The following is a 22009-nucleotide window of genomic DNA, read 5'->3' as shown; positions in this document are numbered from 1 at the left end:
GCCCACATTATTCTTCACACCAATTAAGAAAATGTCTTCAATCATTTCAATAAGCTATCAGTGGATATACCAAGGCCTTCCATAAGGAGATGCTAACAAAGTTCTTCATATCTGCTCAATCCAAGAAGACATTGAGCACAAAGAGACTTAATAACTCCTTAGGGATGTTCAAACATATGTAAGAATTGCAACCAGACTCTTTCAGTACATAATCAAAATCTCCAACAAAGGTTTTATCCCTTTAATCTTAATCGCCAGTGGCCCTTTGATCAACTCTCTATTCTAAAATAAGGCAGCCAAAAAAGAACACAATACAAATTATCTACCAAAGCAGAGTGCATTGGGTCTATCTCTTCTTTATTACTCTATTCTATGCAACATAAAAAAATATAATTGACTTTTTTGATTGGCATATCACACAAATGACTTAAATTACTGAGTATGAAATCTTCCAAAACCCCTAGATGTTTTTTGAAACGAAGAACTGTTCTCTATATTTGTCTCCCCCATCTTGTACATGCCACAGTGATTTTTTTAACTAGTGTAAGAAAGATTTAATTATTTATTCCTGTTATATTTCATCTGATTCCATCTGGCCTAATCCTGAATTTATCTTTTACTCTATGGTTCCTAGCTATCATTCTCCTGACTATGTATTTTTAAATCCTCTTTCAATTAGCTTTGTAATCCTTTGAAGGCTATTATTCAAATTTTCTTTTTTGTTTAACTATCTTTTAGTTTGAATATGACTAGCTGCTTGGCATTTATTTATAATATATTTAAAAGATATATTGACATGCTACAAATTTATGTTGGAAATCTATTAACTTGGAACACTTCCAATAAAAAGTCAGGAATCATAAAGGAGTTTACCATCTCTATAAGCCCTGACAGAAGAGATTTAGAAATGCTTCAAAAGAGAAGTTTTTCAGAAAAAGAAAAAGAACACAAGGAAATGAGCAAATAGGAAAACAAAAACTCCAATATGATATACATTATGAATTGAAGAAACCAGAGTGAAAACAGTCTATGGAAAAACAGACAAGGTGTAAGTATTAAAAAATGGATTCAAAAACAAATCTGAATATATCACAAGATGTGTCACAATACGTAAAAACTTCTCTAAAGCAACAATTCTTACCTCTTTTCTGTCATAATCTCATTTAGCCATTTGGTGAAGTCTCTTGGCCACTTTTAAAAATATTAAAAAAAAAAAAAAAAAAAAAAAAGAAAGTCAAAGATTAGTGAAGAAGTAATTTTTTTCCCCAACCAAATTCATGGATCCACAGACCCAGGATAAGAACCTATTTTCCAAAAGAAAAAAAAACTTTTCTGGCATAATTCCAAATTGTTTTTAATACTTTCTCATTTTTTAAATTTTAGCTAACATAATTATCTGTGGTTTCTATGATTTGTTCTTCGACCCACTCATTATTTTTAGATTATATTATTTAGTAATTATTTTAAATTATATAGTATGTTCACATTTTCTTGATTGATTTTTTTTGGAGCTGTGGTTTCATTGATATAAGGGAATTTCCTGTAAGGAAATTCTAGTACCAGTGTAGAAATTCCCTGACACTAAAGTTTGCCATCTTAGAGAGTTGCCTGGGATAATGAGAATCCCCAGAAGCAACACTTGATCCCTCATCTTCTTTGCTTTAAGACCAGTTCTTCATCCAGTGTGCCACAACTGCCTCTTCCTCATCAATGTTGACTGATTGGACCCTAATTTTTTTATTTTTGATAGATCACTAAGCAAGTTATTTGGCCTGAGTCTGTTCCTCTTCATAGTTCAACCCCCAAAGGTCTGGACTATCTTCCAAAATGACCAAAGTCACATATCTCAGAGCTGTCTTCTGCATTGATTCTCAGCACTGCTTCCTGATAAATGCAATGTCTTCTATTGGGTAAGTAATTTCCACTAAAGATGTTGTGGTCAAAGAACATAGGAGAGAGAAAACTCCCTTAAGCATTGAGGTGTACTGGGTTTTTTTTTTTTTTCTAATAATAGCATTTTATTTTCAAAATATATGCAAGGATTGTTTTCAACATTCACCCTTGCAAAACCTTGTGTGTTCCAAATTTTTCTCCCTCCCTTCCTTCCACCCCCTCTCCTAGAAACAAGTAATCCAATATAGGTTAAATATGTGCAATACTGAGATGTGTAGTTATTTGTCCAAGATCTCTTAGCCAGTATCTTAAGCAAGGAACACCTTCATGACTGGTTCTCTTCTATCCTGTCAGAGATCACACTCCGTGGAGATTTCTCTTGTTTCAATTTATTTCTTAGTTTTGTAACATATTTTTTAGTAATCAGAATTAACTGACTTGCTCAGGGCAACACAGCTAATAAGTGTTTGAGGTCAGATTTGAGCTCAAATATTTCTGATTCCAGGACTGATGTTCTATGCACAACATCTAGTTGCCTCATTTAATTTAATTTTTAAAGCATCATCAGGACTGTGGTTAATCTCTGGCTACCTGACAGCTCTCATAGGAATAGAGATTGCCCTTCATTTCACTACTATAAGAATCTACCTCTACCAATGCAGGTGAGCACCTTCTTTGCACTTCCGAGTGGTAGAAAACTGAAATTGAGAAATTGAGTGGCAGCTAGATGGTGCAATGGAGAGAGTAATGCCCCTGTAGTCAGGAGGACCTCAGTTCAGATATGGCCTCTGACATTTAACATTTCTTAGGCATGTGACCCCGAGCAAATCTGCTTCACACATACATAAAAATTAATTTTGAAAAAGTTGAGCATTAAGATGTACTGGTTTTTTTTTTTTAATAATAGCATTTTATTTTCAAAATACATGCAAGGATTGTTTTCAACATTCATCCTTGCAAAACCTTGTGTGTTCCAAATTTTTCTCCCTCCCTTCCTTCCACCCCCTCTCCTAGAAACAAGTAATCCAACATAGGTTAAATATGTGCAATACTGAGATGTATAGTTATTTGTCCAAGGTCTCATAGCCAGTATCTTCAAATCAAATTCTCTAGCCAGTGACTTCCTTAGCTTCCTTTATATCCCCCCTAAAATTCACTCCTTATTCCCCTTAATTCCAATACCTTCACTCTGTTCATATATATATATATTTTTTTTTCATATATATAATTTTCCCTCCATAAGATGTTGATAAGTTCCTTCAGGGCATTGTCTGTTTTGTTTTTTGTTTTTTTGTCTCTTTTTATGCATACCCCAGTGCTTAGTACAGTACCTGGCACAGAGTTATGTTTAACAAATGTTTATGTAATAATTGATTGATACTAATCAGGCCTAGTCTTATTTAGCTTCTAAAATTATGAAAGATTGAGCACTTTCAGGTGATATCTAGCTAGCTGCCCTCAAATTCCATCAGTTTTATAGAAATTATCTTTACATCTGAAAAAAAAATGAATTAGTTTTCCTCTAACATTGACATCTTATTTTTTCTGCTACCTGCCTTTATATTCAGAATCACATCAACTTGGCTGGGGAGAAGTCAATTGATCAATAGTATTTTCCTAATATGCTTACATTGTATGTTCCACTGGCTCCCTTTTCTGTTTTTTAGCCAATAACATAAAATTTTTATAATTACTATTTTAATAGCTAAAAATTTAAAGCACCATGCCCATGCATTCCCACTTTTAAAAAATATATCTTAATTTTTAATAAGTGATTAAATTTTTGCTTAATTTTATGTATCTTTTTAATAATTTGATTTGTGTAGCACTAAGTCTATAGAATAATTTGGGCATTGACATTTTTTACTATGTTAGTCCAACTATAAACACTATCTCTGCAACTGCTTAGTTCTCTCATTTTCATAAAAATTTTGTTATAGTTGTACTTATGTTAGTTATTGGTAGAGGAGATTAAATTCCAATTGTTTAATGCATCTGTTGCATTAAGTACAATTTCTTCCTCCTGGATTTTATTATTAGTGTAGAGAAAAACAAAAGATTTTTTGTAGACTTTTCCCCTCCTACTTTACTGAATAATTGATTAGTTATATTGATTATCTTGATTGATATTTTTTTATCCTGTATAATTCTCTAAATCATCATAGTTTCAAATTTCCTTTCTTTTTTCAGTGTTTATTCTCTCAATTTATTTTTCTTGTCTTATTATTACAGTTAGCATTTTAAGTACGATATAAAATAATTTCAGATACAGTGGGAATCCTTGCTTTACCCATCCCATTTTTTATTACTACAAATAAGTAACTTTTGATTTTACATAAGTACTCTTGATCATATTAAGTAAAAGTGCTTTTATTTTAGTATTTTCTTAATATAAGCAAGACCTGAATTCCATCTAAGACTTTTTCTGCATTTATTGATAGAGAATCGATACAGTGTGTCATAATAGGCTCTATGTTAGATCCAGAATCAGGAAGATCTGGATTCGAATTCTATCTTTTATTTATTAGCTGTGTGACTATGAAGGTCATTTAATCACTTTGTGTCTCAGGAAACTCTAAAATGATATGACGAGTATAAATTATACATAGATTGTAACCTATACAACTTATCAAAAAAAATTCCCATTCACAAAGTCATAAGTCCTTAATATATTCATCTGATTGTATTATTTAACATTATTTTGTCATGAACATAATTATGTCTATAATTTCCTAATATTGAACCAGCCAAATTATAGGAAATGATTTCTGAATATATTTATTATATCATCTTTCTTTATATGTCATTCATATTTTTACATCAGTCCTTCTTAGCATCACTATTCACTAATCTATAGCTTTCTTTTTCTGTTTTATATTTCCCTTGTTTAGGTGTGAAGGCTATATTTGTCTCAAAGGAGTTTAGTTATCTAGAAATTATTTTGTCTTCTCGTGTAAATCCATTTGCATCAGTTTGATTTTGGCTTGGTTTGGTTTTGGCTTTTTAGGAATTAATTTCCTAAAGAGCTGATTTCTCTTTCCTATATCAGGTTGTTTAGATTTCCTATTTTGATAATGTGGATGGTTTATACTTTGTAAAGATATACCTATTTCCTTTACAATTCCATTTTTACTCATGCATAATTGTGGGTAATTGTTGCAGATAATTTTTCTTCATTTCCTTTTTATTTTATTTACCTGCTAGGCAATTTATAAGTTAGAAAGTTTCCTAGGATACCAAGAATTTGTGACTTACTAAAGATCAAATCCATGTCTTTTTTTAGCCCAAGTCTTTTTAAGCCAAAATTTTCTTTACTTTGGGACAAGTTTATTATCCACTAAGCCACAGATATCTCTTTCTTATTGATCATTTTTAATGCTTAATACATTATAAGTATGAAAAGATAAATTTAATATTTCTGCCTTCATGCTCTTATTTATGAATTTAGTATGCCTTTTCCCAAGTGATCTGCCATATCTGGAATATGCTCCCAAATGCCCTTTCTCCTCAAAAACCCCCTATCCTACTTTAAAGCACAATACTCACAATTATTAATATTTCTTCCCTCTTGAATTTGTTTTATATTGATATATATTTGCTATGTATTTAGTTGTGTACATGTGCAATACCACTACTCTCCTCAAAAAAGCTCTGTGAAGGGATTATTGTGAGCTTTTTCCTCCTTTGTATTCATAGCATAGAACCTTATAATATTTAAGCATTTAGTAAATGCAATGATGAATTTTTAAAATTTTTTGGGGGGAATTACATTTTAAGTTCTGAATTATCTCATCCTGCCTATACTAATGAAGGCCACCATTTGACACAGATTTATAAAATGATACTATGCATACTTCTCTTCAAAAAGTTCTTTGCCAATAACGGTTTGGTCATGTATACTTATTGTGTATCTAATTTATATTTTAATATATTTAACATCTACTGGTCATCTTGCCATCTGGGGGAGGGGGTGGGGGGAAAGAGGTGAAAAATTGGAACAAGAGGTTTGGCAATTGTTAATAGTGTAAAGTTACCCATGCATATATCCTGTAAATAAAAGGCTATTAAATAAATAAATTTAAAAAAAACCAATTAAAAAGTTCTTTGCCTATGGATGCCCATGAGTTAGAGAATGTTTAAATAAGTTATGGTATATGAATGTTATGGAATATTATTATTCTATAAGAAACAATAAGCAAGATGATTTCAAAGAGGATTGGAGAAACTTACATGAACTGATGTTGAGTGAAATGAGCAGGACCAGGAGATCATTATATACTTCAACAACAATACTATATGATGATCAATTCTGATGGACTTGGCCATCTTCAACAATGAGATGATTCAGACCAGTTCCAATGGTCTTGTGATCAAAAGAGCCATCTACACCCAGAGAGAGGACTGTGGGAACTGAGTGTGGTTCACAACATGGCATTCTCACTCTTTTTGTTGTTTGCTTGCATTTTATTTTCTTCATCATTTTCTTTTCTGGTTTGATTTGATTTTTTTGTACAGCAAGATAATTGTATAAATATGTATGCATATATTAGATTTAACATTTATTTCTACCATGTTTAACATATATTGGACTACTTGCCATCTAGGGGAGGAGAGTGGAAGAAGTGGGGGGGGGGACTAGAATACAAGGTTTTGCAAAGGCTAATATTGCAGAATTATCTATGCATATGTTTTGAAAAATAAAAAAAGTTCTTTGCCTGGAAGTGGATACCCTTCCTAAGTCCTTTAGAGTTGATTTACTGAATAATTTTTTTTACTGAATAATTGTACAGAATTTACTGAATAATTGTACAGTATTCAGGATAACTTGGTTTGTTTGTTTATTTATTTATTTAAAACTTAAATACCAAATAGAAAAAAAAAACAGAAAAGAAAAATAGGTATTACCACATGCATACTAGAATATAAAAGAGGATTCAAAATATGAGAGAATGAATTTACATTCAAAGCCCATATAATAAATACTACACATTGTGTTCAGAGCTGTCCATCTTTTCTTTGCTTTTTCCTTTTGTTCTCTGCTGGGTACTTTTTACTTTATTCTTTTTTCCTTTTTCCTCCATACCCCAGCCTCTTCCAAAAAGGTTACAATTAAGTCAGATGTGTATAGATATATACACACACACACACACACACACACACAGATATATACATAGCTATCTCTAATTATAACATATATACATATACATTTATAAACATCTATATAAGTCTGTACTATACTTGTTTGTCCTCTGTTTCTCTGAAGATGGATAATATCCTTCATAAGTCCAAATCTTTCCATATTTTTCTAAATCTACCAATTCATCATTTTCTATCACAGCAATATTCTAATCTTATACTATCTAGTTATTTTTAGTGTGTGGTTTCCCTATTTCTCTTTTTTGATTAATTTTATTTTAGCTTTAACTTTATCCAAGATCGGTGATTATTATCCCTGCCTTTTTCCCAATAAATTCTAGTCTTAATCATTGTTATTGTTTATGTGTATCTTATTTCCTATCCCTGCAGACCTCTCTGCTTTACTTCCACCCGCTACCTTGCTCTGCTATTACTTAACCTACTCACCCACCCAGTCTGAAGGATTCCTTCTTTATGGTCTCCTCCTCCTCATTTCCCTCCTTTTATCTTCTTCTCTTTAATCTATACACTTTCTCTCATTCCTGTCAGTCTACATATCCTTCTTATTCTTTTTCCTTCCCTCTTATTTCTTAATAAATTTAAAAGACTTTTTTTTACACTTCTAGATATTTATATATTGTTTTTCCTTTGATTCATTCCCAACAAGAGTAGGATTCCAGAACTACCAGCTCTCCTCCCCCAGTGATTCTTCGGTGTCAGTTTCTGCTCTTATAACTCATTCAAATCTCCTAATTATTATTATTTTTTTTTTTGCTTTTAAGAATCACATCATATTCAGCTCTCCTCCAGTATTTCTTTCAAACTAATGACAATCTTAGACATATGTTTTACCTTTCCACGAATAAAACATAAACTATTTATCCTCATTGAGTCCTTTGAAATTAATCTTTGATGTTTACCTTTTATTTTATTTATACCTCACATTCTCTTCTATTTTTTTCATTCTTTATATTTTGTTTTATTATTTCTTGGTCTCATAACTTCACGGGCTTCCCTTTGCTCAATGATTAGTTTTCAAGGAGCCATTTTCTTCCTTAAGATTCTAAGTTAGAGGCAGCTAGATGGCACTGGGGATAGAGCACCAGTCCTGGAGTCAGGAGAACCTGAGTTAAAATCTGGTTTCAGATACTTAACACTTACTATCTGTGTGACCCTACTTAATTCCAGTTGCCTGTTTTTTTTCCCCCTAGTTCACTTGCTTTATGTAATCTTCTCATTTTTCTTGGATGGTTTTTGTTTTTTGGTTTTTGTATTTAGTTTTTCCCCAATCTCATTGATTTTTAAAATTCTTCTATGAATTCTTTTGGGGCTGGTGGGTTACTCTTTGAGGGTAGGACAGGTTTTTTTATTTCAATATTCTCCTCTGAAGATGAACCCCAGTCTTCCCTATTCCCACAGTAAATTACCATGATGAATGGATTCTTTCTTGTTTGAGCATTTTGTAGCAGATTATTGATGTAATCACCTTTAGTTTTAGAACATGAAGAATGGTGCCTCCCCGGCTTCAGGTCTCCTTCAGTTCTCCTCTCTGGCCTACAAAGCAAAACCAAGAACTCCACCCTTTCATAAATTCAGCATTCCTGCCCCATAGCTTCTGCACTCACTCAGCATGTGCTGGTTCTTTCTTGTTCAGGGTGGTGTTTTAGCAGCCTAGCTGGGAAACACAATTCCTTATCAGCAAAGGTTCCCTTAATCTTCCCCAGCTCAGATGCCTGATTCCCTATATTGTCTCAGAGGTAAAGATTCCTATGACTGGGGTCAAGGCTATCTCTCAACCCAGTTAAGTCCAGGGCTTTTTGCTAGCTATTTCAGTGGAATTAGCTTTGTAGGTTTTTACACTTCATGATAGTAGCAGGGTAACTTTCTTCAGATTTTTTACTTTTCTCCTAAGAGAGCCACTATTCTGCCCCAACTCTCATTTTTTTTTTTTTTGGGGGGGGGAGGGTTGAGTTTGTTTTTTTTATTTTTTCTCTCTTTTTAAAAAAACTTCTCTATATTTACTTTGAGGTAAAATTTTGTTTTGTTTGTCAGCAAATCTAGAGAGCTTGAAATTTTCTGACTTACTCCAGCATCTTCTCAGAATCCTGAACTTGGTTGTTCACAATTTTCTTATAATAATATTGCTGTTGCTGTATACAACATTCTCACGATCATATAGCACAACTTGTTTAGCCATTAAAATAATGATCATTTCTTGAATTTCCAGTTCTTTGCCACCACAAAGAGAACTGCTCTAAATATTTTTGTACAAATATTATCGTTGATCTCTTTGGGGATACAGACCTGCAGTAGTGATCCTGGATCAAAAGAGTATAGATAGTTTTATATCTCTTTGGGTATAATTCCAGATTGCTCTACAGAATGGTTCTATTAGTTCACACTTCACCATAGGTCCAATTTTTCCACATTCCCTTCAATACTTTTCATTTCCACCTTCTATAATTTTAGCCAATCTGATAGGTCTGATAGTGATATCTCAGTTGTTTTAATTTGTATTTTTCTAATCAATAATGATTTTGAACATTTTTTTTCTTTTTGTTATATGTAATTTTGATTTCTTCATTGAAAAACCATCTATTCATATCCTCTGACCATTTATCAGTTGAGGAATGACATATTCTTTTTTTTTTTTTAATAGTAACTTTTTATTGACAGAACCCATGCCAGGGTAATTTTTTTACAACATTATCCCTTGCACTCACTTCTGTTCTGATTTTTCCCTCCCACCCTCCACCCCCTCCCCTAGATGGCAAGCAGTCCTATATATGTTGAATATGTCATAGTATAGGAATGACATATTCTTATAAGTTCTCTCTCTCTCTCTCTCTCTCTCTCTCTCTCTCTATATATATATATATATATATATATATATAAAGGTTTTCTATAAAAATCCCCCACACACAATTTTCTGTTTTTCTTCTAATTTTGGCTACATTGGTTTTAGCTGCATAAAACATTTTTAATTTAATGTAATCAAAACTATCCATTTTACATCTTACAATATTTTCTATCTTGTTTATTCATAAATCTTTCACCTGTTCATAAGTCGGATGCATATGTTCCATGTTCTTCTAGTTTTTTTTATGATATCTCTCTTTATATCTATGTCATGTATCTATTTTGATTTTATCTTGGTAAGTAGTATGAGATATTTATTTATACCCAATTTCTACCAGTGTTTTCTAGTTTTCCAATAATTTTTTAAAAATTAAATAATATATTCTTATCCCCAAAGCTTGGTTCTTTACATTTGTCAGGCACATGATTACTATAACAATTTATTACGATGTATTATATTTCCACTCCATTCCACTGATCCACCTTTCTATTACTTAGCCAGTACCAGAAAGTTTTGATAATTATTTCTTTATAATACAGCTTAAGATCTGGAACTGCTAATGTTCCTTACTTTACATTTTTTTTCATTAATTCTTTTGATATTCTTGACTTTTTGTCTTCCAAATAAGTTTTGTTATTATTTTTTAAGCTCCATTGATATTTTTGACTTTTTGTCTTCCAAATAAGTTTTGTTATTATTTTTTAAGCTCCATAAGATTTTGGGGGGGGGCATAATTTAATTGGGCTGATATCAAATAAGTAGATTAGTTTACACAGAATTGTCATTTTTATTATATTGGTTTTGTCCATCCATGAACAATTAATATTTCTCCAATTATTTAAATCTGACTTATTTATATAAAAAGTGTCTTATAATGATGATCATGTAGCTTCTGGGTTTGTCTTGGCAGGTATACTTACAAGTATTTTATACAGTCTACATTAGTGGGGTATCTCTTACTATCTCTTTCAAAGTTGTTGTGTTTATTTGTTTGTTTTTTAGACAACATATAGAAATATTGATTTATTTTATATTCTACTATTTTGCTAAAAAAATATTATTTCAACTAATTGAACCTCTAGAGTTTTCCAAGTATATCATTATATTATCTGTAAAGAGAGATTACCTCACTGCCCATTTTAATTTCTTCAATTTCTTTTTCTTTTTTGCTATTGCAATAATATTTAATATTATTGATAATGGGCATCTTTTTATGTTCGGATCTTATGAGTTAGGATCCTACCTTATCTCTATTACAAATAATGTTTGCTCATGATTTTAGATAAAGGCTTTCTATCATTTTAAGGAAAAAAATTAATTTGTAACTATGTATTCAAGCATTTTTAATACGAATGAGTGTTTCATTTTACCAAAAGCTTTTGTTCTTCATCTATTGATATCATTTTGTTATTGATATAATCAATTATGTTAATAGTTTTCCTTATGTTATACCATCCCTGCATTCCTGATATAAATCCCACTTGTTATAGTCATCTAGATAATATTTTATTTAAGATTTTTGCATCTATATTCATTAGTGAAAATGGCCTAAAATTTTCTCTATTTTTGCTTTTCCTAATATGTATATCAGCATAATATTTATTTCATTAAAGGAGTTTTGTAGTTCTCCTTCTTTACCTATTATTCCAAATAATTTATTTAATGTTAAAATTAGTCAATCGTTAAATATTTGAGAGAATTCACTTGTGAATCTATCTGATCCTGATGCCTTTTTCTTAGGAAGTTCATTAATGGCCTATTCAATTTTTTTTTCTAAATTAAGTTTATATATTTTATTTCCTTTTCTGTTAATCTATGCAGTTTAGTTAACATTTTTATAAATATTCTTCCATTTCACTTATATGTTAAATATACTGGTGTATAATTGAACAAAATATTATTAATTGTTTTGATTTCATCTTTATTATACATTAACCCTTTTTATTTTTGATACTAGTAATTTGATTTTCTTCTTTCTTTTTCTAAAAAAAAAATCATATTAGCCAATGGTTTATCTACTTCTTGTTTTTCCCCCATAAAGTCATCTTCTAGTTTTATTAATTCAGTGATTTTCTTACATTGAATTTTGTTAATCTCACTTTAGGATTTTCAATTTAGTGTTTAATTGAAAATTTTTAATTTGTTCTTTAATGTATTGAAGAATTGAATTCTTTGTATCCTCTCAAAAAAAATCATAGTCTCACTCTGTAATAACTAAAGATTGATTATATCTGATTTCCCTAACATTCTGTTCAGATTCCTAATTCCTTTTGTTTATCATTGTTAAATTTGACTAAGCCTGATAGATGCATGTTGGAATTACCTATGGCCATAGAATAAAGGTGGAAACCCCACCCTTAAGTCAACCCCAATTAATGTAATCAAAGAAAGTGCAGTCAGCTAAACTGAAATAATCAATCTAAAAGATAAACTAAGTAGAACAGGGCCTTAATACATTTGAGAGGATTAAAGTGCTTTGATAAAAGATGTACTTTACTAGAAATGTTTTCTGATGATCTGGAAGAATCAGGTTCAACTCTATGTTTACATATAACAAAACAAGGCAGTTTGGAATGCTTTGGTCTTGGAACAGGCCAGGCATGTGGTAGTCAATTCTAATAGTGAAGGGTTCCAAAGATATAATTGCTCTTAAGGAAAGAGATAGAAGTAAAATTTTCTCCTCCCCTCTCCCTCACTGAGCAGATGAACTTCTTAAAGAAATTCTAAAGATTAGATTTTAGATTTTCCAGAGGTATCTATAGCAACATTCTCACAGAACTAGCAGTTCTGCATCATGAACTAAGAGACACGCTGAAGAAAAAGTAACTATGGGGAAGAATGACAGCTTTAGGAATTTAACTGGGCACTAAAGCTTGGAGCCTACTAGAGAGCAATATCTAAAGATAAATTCATTAAAACTCCACAAAGAAAAGAAAATACTTCCAGTTACTATAAATTAGAAATTCATCCATGTGTATTTTTTTTCCAATCTGAGCCTACTTCCCTCAGGAATCTTGTATGTATGAGGGGAGAGTACATTCCCATATTGAGGGGATGTTACTCTAACAACTGTCTTTTGTTTGCACTTGCTACTAGTAAATATATTTTCTGAAAGTAATTATGTCTAGATGATAATAAATAGGAAGTATATATGTGGAAATGTCTAAGTTACAATACTAGAGACGCCAATCCCTCAACCTAGAACCATCAGGAAAGAAGTGTTTAGTTGTATTCTAGACATTCAGTCTGCCAATATAAGTAGAGGTAGGGGAATAAGGTTGGAAAGGAATGATTTAATTATATTAGTAAGTGGTTTTTTTTTTTTTTTAATTATTTAGCTTTTACTTTAAATACTTAGGTGTTATATTATTTGTAAATGTCTATTTAACAATGATATTGTTTTATTATCTATGACACCTTTAGGAATGAGGTTATTTTTCCATTTAGTTCTTTTGTCCATGTTTTCTTTTACCATCGTTTTGTCTGAGCTTGTGATTGCCATGTCTACTTCTTAAAAAAACATCAGGTGAGATATAATAAGTGCTATTAAACCCCTCATTTTAGGATTACAAACTTCTTTATACTTTAACTGTGATTTTTGTATGTAGTAAATTTATTTTTTTTTTTACTTCAAATTTAGTCTGTCATCCTCTTCTATTTAATGGAACAGTTTATATTCTAACATTCACAATAGTGAATTTGTTGTTTCTTTTTTATTGCTACATAGAACTATCATAATTATTTTATTTGGGGGAGAAGGGAAGAAAGAAAGGAGGAAGGAAAGAAGGGAGGAAAAGGAAGGAAGGAGGAAGGAAAGAAAGAAAGAAAGAAAAAGAAAGGTAGGAAGGAAGGAAGGAAAGAAGGAAGGAAGGAAGAAAAGGAAAGGAAAGAAGAAAGGAAGAAAGGAAGAAAGGAAGAAAGGAAGAAAGAAAGAAAGAAAGAAAGAAAGAAAGAAAGAAAGAAAGAAAGAAAGAAAGAAAGAAAGGAAGAAAGGAAGAAAGGAAGAAAGGAAGAAAGGAAGAAAGGAAGAAAGGAAGAAAGGAAGAAAGGAAGAAAGGAAGAAAGAACATGTTTCACATACATAGGTCAAAATGATAGGATTTCTTTAAAAGATCCAACAATAGAGATAGCACTGTTAGATGGTCATCAGCGTTCAAGGTATAAAACAGGGAGTATAGGCTCACTAAAGATGCTTGTCACCAATATGAAAAATATCTTATGCAGAGATCAAATGAAAAAGGGGGATTCTGTTGCAATATTGTTCTGATTCTATCAATTCCTCGAATATTTCAGAGCCTCCTAAAGGAGATATATAATTACTGAAAATAATTTAATTTATATCCTATATTTATTATCCAGACCATTTTACTCATATGGATAACTTAAGATCGGTTCATCAGTTCATTTTTTGAACAAACTCTCAAGAGGAATAATGAATTTGGACCCAAATTGAATAAGAAGAAAATGGGTATTTTGTAAATTGCCCAGTGCTTTTAATTATCCAGAGCTTTTTTTTCTGAACGAAAGGCTCATTCTTTAACAATAATATATCATAAATGATATTGAACATTAAAACAATGAATTACATTTAAATTGCAACCATTTACTTTTAAATAAATTTAATTCATTCTATGTTGTATCATCACTTTTCTTTCATTCCCTCTAAAGCTCTCTCAGGATTCTTTGTACATTCATTCCTATTTATTTCTCCTTTTATTTTTTTAAAGGGGGAGGCTGGAGCTATGGTAGAGAATTTCTGATGAAAAATCTCCCACTAATGCATATTAGCCTCTCAATTTCTCTTTAATGTAATCTTAGGAAAGTATGTATGAAAGACAGGCCAGGTCCTGAGATAAATAAAGGGTAAGTAACTTGCCCAGGATCACAGAATTGATGAGTATCTGAGACTAGATTTGAACTCTTGTCTTCTTGACTCTAGGCCTAGTGCTGTGACACCCATCTAAATATATTGACTCTTCTGATCCTCAGACATCCACCAAGCTGAAGGGACTGTTCTGATCTTTTGAAAAGTACAATCCTTAAAAACTTAAACAGAATGTATCTGTATCAGTTCCTACAATTCCCCACATGGAAGAATTTTAAGCAAAGAAATTAACAGTAGACTATAACCTTATGAGTTTCTAAAAAACCCTGTACAGTGTGTGGTCTTGGAATCTGGACATGTGGGAACCTGGGATTCCAGCAGAGGTGTCTGTGTTGGGTTCTGAAGCTAATGCAGCATCAATGCCCGTAAGAGGGAGAAGAATCTTCAAAGGAAGGACTTATAAATTGTGATGATGCATAATGAAAGTCTCATGGAGGGATTTAAAAATATGCATGTACAAAGAAAAGATTTATGAATTGTAATGATGTATAATCAAAGTTCCACGGGGGACTTTAAAATATGCACGTACAGGTATTCTGTAACTGATTCCAATTTGCTAACCATGTGATGAATAACAGCCTCTTTAATTGGCTACTGTTGCAGAACCAGAACTGTAGGCTTGCTCAGAAGGCTTACTCAGTCTCGGGTTTTGTCTTGTTTGGACTTCTGTTCTGGCTTTGACAGCGGCCATCGGGAGACAATGCTTTAGGTCTTGACCCCTCTTCCTAGGATGCCAACATGTGCTATTATGAAAACAAGTCACATCTTTTTGCAATGGCATTTGTTCTTTCATTTTAAATGAAAAAAATTCATCTGGAGTCTACAACCTTGTGAGCTTCAAAAGATCAGAACAATACCGTTAGCTTGGTGGATATCTCAGGACCAGAGGAGTCACTACTTAGATGGGTGTCACAGCGCTAGACCTGGAGTTCAATCTAGTCTCAGATACTCACTAGTTCTGTAATTCTGGGCAAGTTACTTAACATCTGTTTGTCTCAGTTTTCTCAACTGTGCAATGGAAACAATAATAGCACCTACCTCATAGCATTGTTTTGAAGAATAAATGAGATAACTGTGAAGCACTTAGCAATGTCTGGGACATTGTAAGCACTATTATAAATGCTTATTTGCTTCCTTTCCTTTCTGACCAGCTGTATTTTCAAATAGTGGTAAAACTAAATGCTACTGTATCCTTGTTGCAAATTGTTCTGGTGTCAGAACAAAGTAAATGTCTTTATTTTAATTGCTCAATGCCTTTTGAAAAATCTCATTTCCTTTAAAAAATGTACCCAAATTGACAAGTACTAGCATTAGACTTGTCTCTAACAAAAATGGAAGTGAGATCATGGTAGAGAAAAGTTCATGATTGATTAAGGGATAGGAGAGCAGGATGCTATAAATCTTTTGACCTTTTCACTAGTTAATCACACATCCTATGGAACCATTCCGTGGTCACCTTGGAGTCATTCTATGGAACCCCTAGAATTATGGACCTAATTTTGGTGAACACTGCCTTTTCTATTCATGCTGTCTACTATTATGTGGTTGTACTTAGTGGGTACACTATTCTGGTTCTGCTTTTTCATTTTGCATTACTTCATTATTTAGTTTTTTATATTTCTATGCTTATCTATTTAATTACATCAGGGTACAGCATTACATTGGGTTATTGTGTTAATGGATTTTATTTTTTGATCAAATCTGTAATTCTTTTTAATGGAAAAATTTATCACAAGTAATATATTTGATTTGTTTTTTTTACATTTTCCTCTCATTCTCAATAGTGCCTAGGGAGAATGAACTCGATCTTCATAGTTTATATTTATTTTAAATAATAAAAAATAAATGCCATATTACTAAAAATAAATATCATAGTTTATTAGGTTATTAATTCTTATTCTTTCCTAAGATTCCACACATTATTTTATTAGAGATTTTGCAACTCCTTTCCTTTCCCCCATTTTTATTTGATTTACTTAATTTTTATTTAATTTCTCACTTGAACTAAACAAATCTTTGGTAAATCAATTGCCTTCTTTGTATTCTTTACTTTTTTGTGTCATTCATAATATATATTTTTGCCCAAACTATTATTATTTTCATTATAGTTTTAAAAGGTGACATAACTTATTTAATATGCATATATGATTACATGGTATACACATTATCTTAACTACAATTAGTAATATACAAATTATATTACTATCTTAAAAATGTCCTTTAGCCAGTTTGAATTTCCTTGTCTACTGCTTCTAGGGATCTTTTTAGTTGTATTGATAAATTTTTCTAGCTTTTGTCTCTTTGATGCCAATTTTTCTATTTTCCAACATGGAGTTTAATCATGAGAGACAATATGCCATAATGGTTAGAGAACGAACCTTAGTATCCGGAAGATGTAGGTTCAAGAAATGTCTCTGGCAAATGCTTGCTACTTTACTTCTGACAAAACATTTATCCTTTCAACACTTCCTGGCAAGTCTTTAAATTGCAAAGCAGGATAGAACTGCAAAGGTAGAGGGATGGTCAGAAAGTTTGAATGTGAATTTCCTAGGCTAATAAAATCATAGATATGGTTCAGATTGAAATAAACAAAAAAACCAATAAAAAACTATTGATGAATTTGCAAAATTCTGTGCCTTGGGGTCCAATTCTACTTTTAAAAGACTTTTGTATATTCTTCACTTTTGATCTTTTTTTCTTCATTTCCATGGTCTGATGCTGCTCTAATTGCTAATTGCAATGTATTTTTTTTGAAAATTGGAGAAGTCCCATCTCTTAAAATTCAGTATTTTGATGATGTTGTCTGGATGAAGATCCTGGAATAATAGTCTTTGAAGAATTTAAGTTGAAGGTTACCCAGTGGGCAAAGAAGCAAATTATTATGGGTACACAGAATTATATTTACAATAACAATTTATATAAAAGAAATCATGAAAAGATAAAAAACATGGTTGACTTAGAAAAGGAGGAGAGCCAGAAAGTTGATGAAGACACAGGGAGAGTTACAAGTTATGAGTATTTTATGTGTAATAATTTATTTCATTATATGTAATTACACAGCAAGATTAACTTATGTTATTGATTTCAAATTTCCACAACCATTTTTTAAAATTAATGAGCAGAGAAGAGGCAAAATGTACTATGTCTCAGAATGGGGAATTGTGAGGAGAGTATACAGCTGTGGAGAATAGACATGGAGTAGAAAGAGTGGCTATAATATAAACTTCATCTGTAAGGCGCAAAGAAAGGTTGAGCCTACATAGTTTGGTCTAGAACCCAGTTTCTTAATTTGTGTGTCATGCTCCTCTATGGAGTCTTGTAATTGAATGTGGGAATCATGAAATTATAATTTATTATCAGTTTGATTTGTATATATGTTATATACCATGTAAGATTTTCTCCACTTAAAAGGGTTGAAAGTGGAAAAAATTTAAGAAGCCCTAATCTAGAAAAATATCAGATTCAACAAAGAAACCAGTAGAGATAGTCTGAGTACTGAGGGTCATGAGGGCTGAGGGGTGAGGCAGGTCATGAGAGAGTAGAGTTGAAAAGAAGGCTAACACTGGAGAGGGAATTTTTAATTTTTTTCTGGGTAATTAAATAAATAGGCTGACAATTAATAAATTGATGGTCAGTGGTTGCTCTCAGTAACCAAGAACATGGAGAGGGAATAGTCACAAATAAAAGTAACTTCCTTATCCTGCAATGGGTGAAAGGGGAAGAAAAGTAAAGGGGAATCTCAGGACTTGTTTTGCCTGCAAATTGTGCTATGTGAATATAATGGGTTAAGAAATGGTCAAAGAGATGATTTCAGAGAATCCTGAGAAGGGTGAACTGATGCAGGATGAAGTGAGCAAAACAATTAATACAAGAATAAAAACAATGTAGACAAACAACTTAGAAAGACTTTAGAGTTGTCCTTTATGTAATGATATATGTTGATGCAATATGTCCATCTGTAGAATCTGAAAGCATTTTCTTCTTCCTCCTCCTGTGCCTCCTCCTTTTCCTTTCTCCTGCTCCTCCTCCTCCTCCTCTCTTGCCTCCTCCTCCTCTTCCTTCTTTCCAAAACAAAGATAATCTTAGCCCACTATAACCTCTGGGTAACCCTTCACATCACATCCAGCCTACCACACATACTTACCTATCATTATATCATTCCTATCATTTCTTGTCTCCACTACCCTATATATGTTGTCTTTGTTAAAATGTAAGCTTCTTAAGGGGAGCTTTTTGTTCAAAAAACAAAAAACACCCAAAATATTTCCAGAGCTTAACACAATGCTTGGACCATAAAAAGAGTTTAATTTTTTTCTTCTTTCTTTCCTTGACTCAAATATACAATTATATATAGGAGCTAGAATTATTTTAATATATGGGTTTGAGACCCAGAGGTTCATGTCACTAACATGAGTAGAAAGTTGTTGTATTAAGATAAGTTTGAATTCCTTTAAAATTAACAGTTCTATGTTGGTCTCTCTGGAGGTTATGAAATCTTCATCCTTTCTTCAGATATCATTAGACAACATTTGTATTGAATACAAATTTCAGGATAGAAGAATTTTGCCATTTTGGTAACACTGGCATACTTCCCATATTTACTTTTAGTGAATGTAGTACAGGTTAAACACTGGATTAATTCCTTTACAATTAAATTATCATACCATTCACATTCGTTTTTATTATAAATCAAATTGTTGAAAAAATGTTGGGAGGATTTATGTCCACATTGGTTTTAGGTCTACTTTCATGAAATCTATTTTCTTTATAATTTGTAGAGATTACCTTCTCTTACATTTGTCAATGTCCCAAATCCTCCAGATTTATATTGGGTAAAAAGACAACCTTTGAAACTACCACATGGACAGCAAAATAACGGTTTGGTCATGTATACTTATTGTGTATCTAATTTATATTTTAATATATTTAACATCTACTGGTCATCCTGCCATCTTGGGGAGGTGGTGGGGGGAAGGAGGGGAAAAATTGGAACAAGAGGTTTGGCAATTGTCAATGCTGTAAAGTTACCCATACATATGACCTGTAAATAAAAGGGTATTAAATAAAAATAAAAAATAAAAAAAAAAAAGAACCTACCACATGGAACAGTCTTTTCAAATGGCATTTTTCCAGTTGTCTTATTTTTTGTGGTCTCCTTTTGGAGTTTGGCAAAGAATATGGAGTGGTTTGCCATTTCGGTCTCAGGCTCATTTTACAGATGAGGAAACTGGGACAAACAAGGTTAAGTGACTTGCCTTGGGGTCACAAACTGAGGCCAAAATTAAATTCAGGAACGTGAATCTTTCTGACTCCATGTCTGGCACTCTATGACTTCACCAACTACAAACAATGTCAAAATAATAGATCCAGTTTTCTGTTAAGTTTTTAGAACAACAAATCTTATTGTAGTGTGACATTGAAATGCTTTCCATTTACATGCAAGTATGTTCTCTGTATCACATCCATTTTACATTTTTCTTGATAAAACTTTATGAAATCCTAAATTAATCATTTCTTGAATAAATTCTTTGATGCACTGCCATTAGCAGCATATTATACAAGATTTTTTTTTGGATGGCATTATAAAATATTATTTGAAATTTACATAATGAATCACTGGGAAATACGCATTAAGCACTTTCTAGGTACTAAGCATTTGAGAATGGAAAAAAAAAAAGAAAACCTGCTCTCAAGGAACTCCCAGTCTAATTGGAGAGGATAATGCGTGTAGAATAGTTCATCTCTAGGTGCAAGGAAAGGACTGAACCTCCAAGAAATCAAGTCATCCAAGAACCTTCTAGGTGTCCCAAAGAATTTGTTCTATATTACTCTGCCCTTGGTGGGAAGAGGGAAGTTAACAAAATATGATCTTACTTTGTTAATTACAGTGCCGAGTATATAGGCGCTTAATAAATGTTTATTTAATTGAATTTAATGTACCCATGAGTGTATAATACCCGAGCCTAAGGATTGGAACAGAAGAAACTCCTTTCATCAATACAAGTCAGCAATTTCTCTGCAATTTACCGACTTAAGCTACCCAGAGTACCACTTGATAAAACTATGAAATCCTAAATTAATCATTTCTTGAATAAATTCTTTGATACACTGCCATTAGCAGCATATTATACAAGATTTTTTTTTGGATGGCATTATAAAATTGAAATTTACATAATGACTCACTGGGAAATATGCACTAAGCACTTTCTAGGTACTAAGCTGTATACCAAGCATTTGAGAATGCAAAAAAGAAAAAGAAAACCTGCTCTCAAGGAACTCCCAGTCTAATTGGAGAGGACAATGTGTGTAGAATAGTTCATCTCTAGGTGCAAGGAAAGGACTGAACCTCCAAGAAATCAAGTCATCCAAGAACCTTCTAGGTGTCCCAAAGAATTTGTTCCATCTATATTACTCTGCCCTTGGTGGGAAGAGGGAAGTTAACAAATATTATCTTACTTAGTAATTACAGTGCCGAGTACATAGGCGCTTAATAAATGTTTATTTAATTGAATTTAATGCACCCATGTGTGCATAATACCCGAGCCTAAGGATTGGTACAGTGGTACTCTCAGATGAAGAAACTCCTTTCAATACAAGTCAGCAATTTCTCTGCAATTTACCGACTTAAGCTACCCAGAGTACCACTTGATAAAACTTTATGAAATCCTAAATTAATCATTTCTTGAATAAATTCTTTGATACACTGCCATTAGCAGCATATTATACAAGATTTTTTTTTGGATGGCATTATAAAATTGAAATTTACATAATGACTCACTGGGAAATATGCACTAAGCACTTTCTAGGTACTAAGCTGTATACCAAGCATTTGAGAATGCAAAAAAGAAAAAGAAAACCTGCTCTCTAGGAACTCCCAGTCTTAATGTGTGTAGAATAGTTCATCTCTGGGTGCAAGGAAAGGACTGAACCTCCAAGAAATCAAGTCACCCTGTATGTCCCTTCCATCCAGAACCTTCTAGGTGTCCCAAAGAATTTGTTCTATCTATATTACTCTGCCCTTGGTGGGAAGAGGGAAGTTAACAAATATTATCTTACTTAGTAATTACAGCGCCGAGTACATAGGCGCTTAATAAATGTTTATTTAATTGAATTTAATGCACCCATGTGTGCATAATACCCGAGCCTAAGGATTGGTACAGTGGTACTCTCAGGTGAAGAAACTCCCTTCATCAATACAAGTCAGCAATTTCTCTGCATTGTACCGACTTAAACTA

This window comes from Sarcophilus harrisii, chromosome 3 (genome assembly GCF_902635505.1).
Source record: "Sarcophilus harrisii chromosome 3, mSarHar1.11, whole genome shotgun sequence".
Taxonomy (NCBI): Eukaryota; Metazoa; Chordata; class Mammalia; order Dasyuromorphia; family Dasyuridae; genus Sarcophilus; species Sarcophilus harrisii.
The sequence above is the reverse complement of the archived record's forward strand: the minus strand, read 5'-3'. Positions refer to the sequence as shown.